At 48.4% G+C, this 8922-nt stretch overlaps 1 protein-coding gene across 1 annotated transcript in view; it reads left to right on the top strand.

The window, feature by feature from the left end:
• The first annotated feature begins 2739 nt into the window (after positions 1-2739).
• Positions 2740-8922, top strand: part of LOC111835905 (uncharacterized) — a 28662-nt gene continuing 22479 nt past the window's right edge. The window contains exon 1 of the mRNA XM_072715152.1: positions 2740-3472. The gene's annotated coding sequence lies outside the window, so the exon portion shown is untranslated. The remainder of the gene's footprint in view (positions 3473-8922) is intronic.

Here is an 8922-nt window from a genome sequence, read left to right as displayed (position 1 = left end):
CAGTAGTTCGTGTTCCGCCCCCCGTGGTTCCTGCTCTGGTTGTCCCTGGTTCCTGTGCCAGCAGTTCCTGCTTCAGTGCCCCTGGTTCCTGTGCCAGTGGTTCCTGCTCTGGCATCCCTGGTTCCTGTCCAGGCTCCTGAACCCCTGCTCCAGTTCCTGCTCCTGTGGCCCCGGCACCTGTCCCTGAGGAAGTTCCTGATCCCTCAGACCCTGCTCCTGCCCTAGTTCCCATGGCCCCTGTCCCCGAGGAGGTCCCGGACCATCAGACCACGACTCCTCCCCCCTTGGAGATGGAGGAGGAGCTTGAGTGGGACCCCTCGGGGATTTCCCTGATGACTGCCCTGATGAACCCCTCCGGTGGGTCACCCCAATTACCACCTCAGTATGGCAGATCCTGGCCGGGTCCCCGCCTCTCGGTCTCTCGGAAAGGGAGAGGACACCTGTGCCGGGGTTGGGTCTCACACGCCCTGACCCCAGGCTCGCCTTCGGTCCCCCTGACTTCGGCTCGGCGGTTGCCTGTGGTCCCCTTGGCTCTGGCTTGGTGATTGCCTGCGGTTCCGCCAGCAGTGCCTCATCGAGCGGCTGCGGTCCCGCCTCCGACACCTCATAAGTTGCCTGCAAGTCCACCTGCTCCGACTTGTCGGTTGCCTGCGCCTGCCACGGCTTCTGCTCCCTCCTCACCTCCTCTGTTGTTCCCTTCGCCTCCCTCCTCTGGCTGTCCCTTCACCTTCCTCCTCGCCCCCTTCGGTGTTCCCTCGGCTTATGCCTCACAGTCGCCGATGGTCCCTCCTGCTCTGGCCTCGCGGTCGCCCACTGCCCCTGCAGCTCCCGCTTTGCGCCTGCTGGGATACCTCTGGCTCCCTGTTTCCCCCCACCCTTTGCTTCCTTGCCCCCTGGTTTTTTGCCGCCTGTGTTTGCTCCTCGTCCATTTGCTCCGCTTTTGTTCCCTCCTAGTCCCTTTGTTCCTCCTATTGGTTTGTCCCCTTCATTGTCCCCCTCCTTGGGTTCCGTGTTTCTGTCGTTGGTACCTCTGTGTCTGTCTGCATTCCCTGTAGTGTGTCTGTTGGTGTCTTAGTTGCTGCCCCTGTGCCTGTTCTGTGTTGTCTGTGCTGTTCTCCGTGCCTCGTTGACATTTTTGCTTTTGTTTTCCCGGGTCTTATTTTGTCCCTCCAGTCACTTTGGGGGTGGAGGTTATGTCACGCCCTGCTCATCTGATCCTCCCATGTGCCACGCCCCCTTGCTACCTCATGCAGAATCCCCGTGTTGCCAGCTGTTTCTTGTTGTTTTTAATTAGTCCTGTGTATTTAAGCCCAGGTTCAAGTATGTTTCCCTAGTCTTGTCATTAATGTTGTGTGACGTTGTGTTGTCGTTAGATGTTAGATGCTTTACCCGTATTAAATCCCTTGTTTACCCGACTTCCCGACTCCTGCGCCTGATTCCCTGGTCTGTGCCCAAGCGAGTACATAACACCTACAGCCCTTTACACAGAACAGGCAGGTCACAAGAAGGCTGAAGACCAGTTCAGGGCTGAGGGGGCCAAGCAGGGGAGCCTATGACAACTGAAATAGCCCTGGGACCTCTGACTGCGTTAATGTGCATCTGGCAACCGGCAGAACCACCGTGCAGGTCCACTGTCCTGCCAATTATATATGCAAATAAATGACACTGTGATGTGAAGGTGATTCAGATAGAGTACCTTATCAGTTAAAAAGATTGTTCATGTCACATTTGTCAGTCTTGATCCTCCAATTATTGAAATGTATTGGGGGGGGGGATTCCTTTACTAGTTAGAATGGTTCCTAGCTGCAGACTTTATCTGATTTAACCACATAGGAAAGCTTGCCACCAGTGCCAGGGTACCAGGGACACAAAAAGCAACAACATCCCCCCAAGTTAATTTTGGTCTGAATGTTCATAGTGTCAGTCAACATACGTCGGTGCGTCGATCAAAGTAAATATCATGCGCTTTAAAAACCCCCAACTCATTGAGGCCGTACTGCGGCTTATCTAACGCCCATTCAAGCCTTTGCCGATAAAATTCAGCGCCCAGCACAAATGCCCATTCACTCGCATGTCCTCCAAACTGCCGTGCGATCATTAGTGAGCAGAGCGATGGACGGCGTACGAATTCAGATGAGATTTAAAGGCGAGGTACGTGCCTCGCCATGCAAGCAAATGCGCGCCTCATTCGTGTTATCTCCGGGGGATTAGTCATATTTCGGACTAAACACTAGGAGAAATAATGCGACTTCGACCAGCCCTGCTTTTTATTCGTTTACTTTTTAAAGTATCGCGATGGTTGCATCCTTGGAGTGGTGGATTTTGTGTTGGAGTAAAGTTGGAAAGAATTATATGTGTGTATGCTAAATAAATAATATTATATTCAGTATAAACATCCAAAAATCGCTAATCCTGGTCTGAGTCGCGGACTATACATTATGTTATCATATCCAATGTATAGGCTACTGTTATACTGTCACTTAATTTCAATTAGTTTAATTCGGAAATTCAAGTTACGCATAAAGCTATAGCTACACAGTTGAAACGATTTCGTTGCCATAAATCCATGCATAATTTCGAAAATGCAATAACTATTCGAACCAAACCAAATCTAAATAAAGCATTAAACGATTAACATGTTGTTTGATAGTGGTTTTTATTCAAAATGTGCCATAACGTACCATGCACGTGCGGAGGGGACTGAAGATGCCTGAGCACCTGCCGCAGTTGATCGAACGATTGAAAGTGTCCCCGTTTTCCGTTTCGAGTGCTGCTTATCGATCACCGACGATCGCGTAACATGTATTAAGAGCCTCCCGTCGGTGCATTGTACCGATCACCTACACCGACAGTCACGCTAAATTTAGCGAGGGGAACCCCCGGCCAGCGTCTAAGTGCCTGCCCCTTGATGTTTAAGTATTTCGCAAAATCAAGCGCCCATAGATTAGATGCCTCCCTCTCTGCCCTTATATGACAGATAATGCACATATAAAATACTGCTCTTGTTCACATTTTACGTTAATTTTATTGATGGAAGCACAAAGTAGACCTACTTAGACTCGTTTTACTGATCGGTTGCGCGATTAGTCTGTCCACAAGCGCACGTATTTCTTCGCGAAAACTCCTTTCCATGGTTTGCCTCTAGGCGGCGCCAGGCGACACGCTCAATTCATTCTCAATGGCAGGGTTTCCTTTCCGTCACACGGTAGCGAGTCTTTCTGTGCGCGGAGCGGGGACGGGGGGCGGAGCTGGGGCAGGCGTCAGGAAGCTGGGAAGCGGCTCTCACGCTTCCATTCGAAAATAGATCAAGGCGTCCGGCTGTAACGGGGAGGAGTGAAGCGGCGGGGACGAGCGCGGCGCGCCGCCATGAGTTGTGCGCGTTTCTGCGGCGGGGCCGCGGCTGCGGGGTCCGAGCGGCCGGAGCGAACGGGCTCGAAATGAGCGGAGATGCTGCGCGCTTCTGAGCGGCTCCGTGAGTATGGGCGAGCAGCGGGTGCAGCCTCCTGCCTTTTCCTACACATCTTTATTATTTTATTATTCTGTGATGAACATCTGGACACACCGACATGGAAACCCTTGGACGTTATGCCCGCTTTTACCTGTTTGCTGCCCGATTGCTTTGCAGATGATTAAGAATCAATGGGTAAGATGCGATTAATTGTGAGGAGCTTTCACAATGGGCTTGAATTTATTAATTTCGCCTTATTGAAAGGGGCGAAGGTGCGTAATTAGCTACTTTTGTTGGATTGTGTGCTTATTCGCATTTTTCCTTGGTGATTAGCTCTAATTAGTAAATTCATTAGTGAAGTTTGGTTTAATTAAGAAATACTGTAACGCCTTTGCAGCCTACTTAAAATCTTTTTAATTAATAGCTTATCAGGTAAATAAGCAGAATAGTAACATTTTTTTTGTAGTTCGCATGAAAAAATATTGGAACCTAGTACAATACTGGCTGCACATACATATAGTATCCTGACATCATTTTGTTCAACAAGGTGTAAAAAATGTTGCAAAATAAGGTCTGTTGCGATGTGAAGGGCGAGAGGGAAGAAAATCCTAAATGTGTTTAGCGATGAAAAAAGCACACATGTATTTTGATTGTTTCTGTACTGGTTTCGGCATGAACCGTGATGCTGCGATCCGTCCGAAGCTGCGCTTTTCCAGTCAATGGACTCATGTTTCTGGTGAATGAACGTTATTGTTTTTTATGCTTTAACCTGTTAGCTATCGATCCGGACGCTGTCACGCACGCTGTTAGGTGTGGTGTTTTGCTGGGGTCATTAGCTGAGCGCAGACTGCGGACCGTCTGTGGCGGAGGAAAAACGCGTCAGTTACTTTGAGTCTGTATAACAGGGCACCGCCAGCACGGGCAAGGTATAGGGTTCGCCTGATATACAGCTTAGATATTTCACTCTGGTTATACATTTGTTTATTTTTCTTTATACGTTTGGGTCTGTTGGTACAATTCAAAGAAACACAGCCTGAATATGAGGAATTCCAGAGAAATATTTCTGGGTCTCCGTTCCAAAAGCAGTCGTGGGATAAACAGCAGAAAATGAAAAATCAAGAGTGGAGAGCAGAGGGCTTGGGGGTGCGGAGGGGCGACACTGGGGCATTTAATGAGCTCAAGCGACTCATTTGTGTGTGTGTGTGTGTGGGGGGGGGGGTATTCAGCTTCCGACTTATTCTACTGCGCTTATCGCTGCTTCAACGAGGACACACACACATACACACACATGCATTCACACACATACTGAATGCAAAACCCCGATACACTCTCACTCATCACAGACTGTGATGCAGTGCGCAGTTTTACATGCCCCCATATACAGACACAGGCAGAGATGCATGTGGCTGTATGCATGCATGCTCACATGGTAGCCCTTGCTCTCCTTCAGAGCCTTGCAGAGATGTGCAGGGTCCCTCAGCCCCAGTTAGCGAACGCGCTGGTGATTCCGGCCCCATGGGACACAAGCTGCCTACCCCACCTGTCTGTGAGGCTGCCTCTGCGTCAGGAGCTGCCGGGTGGCTCAGGGATGGGGTCCCCGTGACTCCGTCATACCCACATAGATACCGTCTTCTGGATGGGGGGGGGGGCTCCGGGTGTCTTCATTAATCATTCATCATCTGCTGCAGACAGGGGTTCAGTACCCTGATGTCCATCTGGCCCCTAGCCCCCAGACCCTGACAGGGGTAAGTATTTGACCATCTTTGTGGCTGCTGCCGTTTATGCGACCAGCCTGTTTGTAAATGGCAACACCGCCTGGCCCCTAGCCAGCCACACCCTACAGAGGAATGTGCAGGGGGTGTCACCGATGACTTGGAGGCATTGCCCATGAGAGAGGCTGCTGCCGGAGGGGGCTCTGTCGCTGCGAATGTTGCTGCTACTGCTGGAAAATTTGCCTTAAAGATGAATAATTAATAGCAGCGGTTGCATCAAACAGGACAGTGATGGAAAGCGGGAAGTGTGTCTGTCTGTGTGTGTGTGTGTGTGTGTCTGCCTCTGTCTGTCTCCATCTGTCTGTGTGTGTCTGTCTGTATGTCTGTCTGTGTGTCTGAATCTGTCTGTGTGTGTGTGTGTGTCTGTCTGTCTGTCTTTCTCCATCTGTCTGTGTGTGTGTGTGTGTGTGTCTGTCTGTCTGTCTTTCTCCATCTGTCTGTGTGTGTGTGTGTGTCTGTCTGTCTGTCTGTCTGTGTCTATCTGCTTCTGTGTGTGTGTGTGTCTGTGGTGTGTGTATATCTGTTTGCCTCTGTCTGTCTGTGTGTCTGTCTGCCTCTGTCTGTCTGCTTCTGTGTGTGTGTGTGTGTGTGTGTGGTGTGTGTCTGTCTGCCTCTGTCTGTCTATGTGTGTGTGTGTGTGTGTGTGTCTTTCTCAGTCTGTCTGTCTGCGTCTGTGTGTCTGTCTGTCCGTCTGTCTGTGTGTTTGTGTCTATCTGTATGTCTGTTTGTCTATATGTGTCTGTGTGTGTTTCTGTAAGAATATCTGTCTACGTGTGTGTGTGGATTATGTTAATATTACATTGTGGGGACCAAAAGTCCCCCACAATGTAAAAAACTAAAAATGCCAAAAGTTTCATATTTTGTTTGGTTACTTATGGTTAAAGTTAGGGCTGGGTAGGGGTTAAGGTCCTCATGTTGGGAATAGAATTTTCCCCATAGAAACGAATGGAGAGTCCCCACAAAGATATAATTACAAACCTGTGTGTGTGGAATATGTGTTATTGAAAATAGTGATCTTTCAGTGAGGTTAGATTTTGATAACACATTTCATAATTTCCCGCTGTGACTGTAAGCTGTTATGTGTTTTGCTCTAACTCCTGTGTGAAATGTCTGCCTCTAGGATTTTGACGTGTGTCTCCATGTTGGGGGGCTTCACTGGCATGTAGCCATTACTCTCTGGAGGAGTTTGCATTTTACATATTGAGCCCCCCGGTGCTCTGGGGGGATTTCCGTGCCACAGCCTCCGCTCGCTGCATCAGTCTTGTCACCAATTCGCCACCCTGTCTCACTCGTTAACTGTTATTGACTCATTCAGTGTGTTTCAGTTCAGAGTTTGTGACAGATCAGTCCTACCTCTCTTACTCTGGTTCCCTCCTGCCATCTTTGAGAAGTTAGGAAAGGTGACTCAGTGGGTTGTGGGTTCGATTTCTGCCTCTGATCGTTTTTGTAGATCCTCAGCGACTCCAGTTTCATCCTGTAGTCTAGAGACAAGCAATTTGACTAACAGCTATCTCTAAATTGCTCACAGAGTGGACCCCCATCTAGAGTGTGTCCTACCTTGTGTCCTGTGCTGCTTGGGGTAGACTCCAGGACCCCTCACCCCACTTAGGACCACTTAGAGCAGGGGTGTCAAACTTCAGTCCGAGGGGGCCGGAGCCCTGTGTAGCTTAGTTCTTTCCCTGTTCCACCATAAATGATTCAGCTCAAGAGATGTGTGGTAATTAGCACAAGGAGTTGAATCAGGTGTGTTAAATGAGGGGAAACCCAAAAATGTGCAGGGCTCTGGCCCTCCAGGACTGGAGTTTGACACCCCTGACTTAGAGGATGGATGGATGGATGGAGTTATAAGCAGTCAAAACAACTGATCCCCATGTCAACAGTCAACTGAACATGAGAGAAGCATGATCATAAAGTGGGTAAAAGAGCCTTTCACACCCTGTAGGACATTTCAGGAAGGCGTGAGGTCACAGAAGAATGGCGTTGCATGTAGCTTGGTACAGCTAAGGCTACACACGTGAACATTCAGGCAGGAACTCCAGGATGTGAAAGCAAAGCAGCGAGTCAACCCAGTGCTGCTGAGGAAACTGGCGGTCAATTTGGATGACTGAACAGTGCCAACCTCCATTGCCAGTCCTGCTTTGCTTAGGATCACTGTGGTGGAAAGGTGCCTTTTATCAAATAGGGGTGGACTGTGCAGCAGGGAGGAATAGAGATCTTTCACAGGATCAATCAGGCACCATATTTCCTGCAATCATTCGCTCAGGAAAGAGGCCCAGTACCCTGGTGTTGGGATAGGGTGATGTGGAACCCCTTCCTGCGTGAACATTCAGGTCACATGCTTTTCCTTACATTTTTAATAATAATAATTGATACTTAATTGATTCCCATGGGGAAATTCTCTTAACATCTCCCCCAACTTGTTCTTTTTGTATCAAGCTGTCCATGAAGGGCAGCCACTTGGACCCAGGGAGCTTTGGGGGTTAAGGGCCTTGCTCAAGAACCCACAGACGTGCCGAGGCTGGTCTCGAACCAGTGACCTTCCGATCATAGGTTTTTACTACTGTCACTATTTTAATATATTAGTAGAGATGGATGTGCTGGGCTACAGTGTAGACTAGCATTGTATAATTTGACCTATGTAAGTGGGTCATATAAGCTTAATTTTCTGTAGTTCCCGTTTTAATGGGCAACAATTAGAAATCACAGTAAGATACAAGAAACCTGGAATATTCAGTCGAATATCGATGATGAGCTGAGGCTCTGCTGTCCTCCAGGTGGATACTGGGTCACAGCTCCGGTGGGAGCTGGGGGGGGCATTGCGTCATTTCTGCCAGCGATCACGTGAAGGTGACCAGCGGAGCCAGGGAGGGCAGCTCGACCGGACCTGTGTCATCAGCCAGCAAACAGGAGCCATTTCTGTTTGTGCCGCAGAGTCTTGGCTGACCCAGCCCTGGGGTTTAGTTTGAAATGCTAAAAGGCATCCCCCCCTTATGTGCCCCACAGTCTCCCGTGGGTGTGGAACTTTCTACCACTATCTATTTTATTTCATTTTCAAACTACATTTCTTCTTACTACATGTTGAGTTTGGCCAGCAGATGGCATAGTGGTTAAGAAATCCGACTGCAGAAACCTGAGCTTTTCCGTAAGAACTGACACCCATTTCAGTTCTATTTTGAATGATTTATTCAGTGATTCTTTTGGGGCTCCCTCCTTTTCAGGCCAACATTCAACTGTGTAACCAAATTGTATGTTATGGTGATAGTGTAGCGTGATGAGCAATGATTACTTGTATTGCAACACTGTCTTATTATTATTATTATTATTATTATTATTATTATCCTTTTCTTGGTTGTCTTTTGTTGGGTATGTTTCTCGTGTTTCTAGTGTATGGGTGTGTAATATGCTAATAAAAAGAGTCTTCAAAAAAGAAAAGAAATCCAGGTGGATTGAAAAAGCTTCTTGGAGGGGTTTGCTGTTTGCTGAAAGTAGCCCCCTTTTTATGTTTTCTGAAAATATTCCTCTGTTTCTGTGTAGCATTCTGATTTCTAATGAGCAGAAAACAATCAGAGAATGCTACAGAAAACACAACAGGTTCTGCTACTGTATTTCCCAAGGAACCTCACGCGTTAATATGAGGGGCTGTTCAGTGCATCCTTCATCTAGACTGTGCAGCCAGAATTTGATTTATATGAGATGCCAGTC

The sequence above is a fragment of the Paramormyrops kingsleyae genome, chromosome 8, assembly GCF_048594095.1.
Source record: "Paramormyrops kingsleyae isolate MSU_618 chromosome 8, PKINGS_0.4, whole genome shotgun sequence".
Classification (NCBI taxonomy): Eukaryota; Metazoa; Chordata; class Actinopteri; order Osteoglossiformes; family Mormyridae; genus Paramormyrops; species Paramormyrops kingsleyae.
This window is presented reverse-complemented; position numbering and strand designations above follow the sequence as displayed.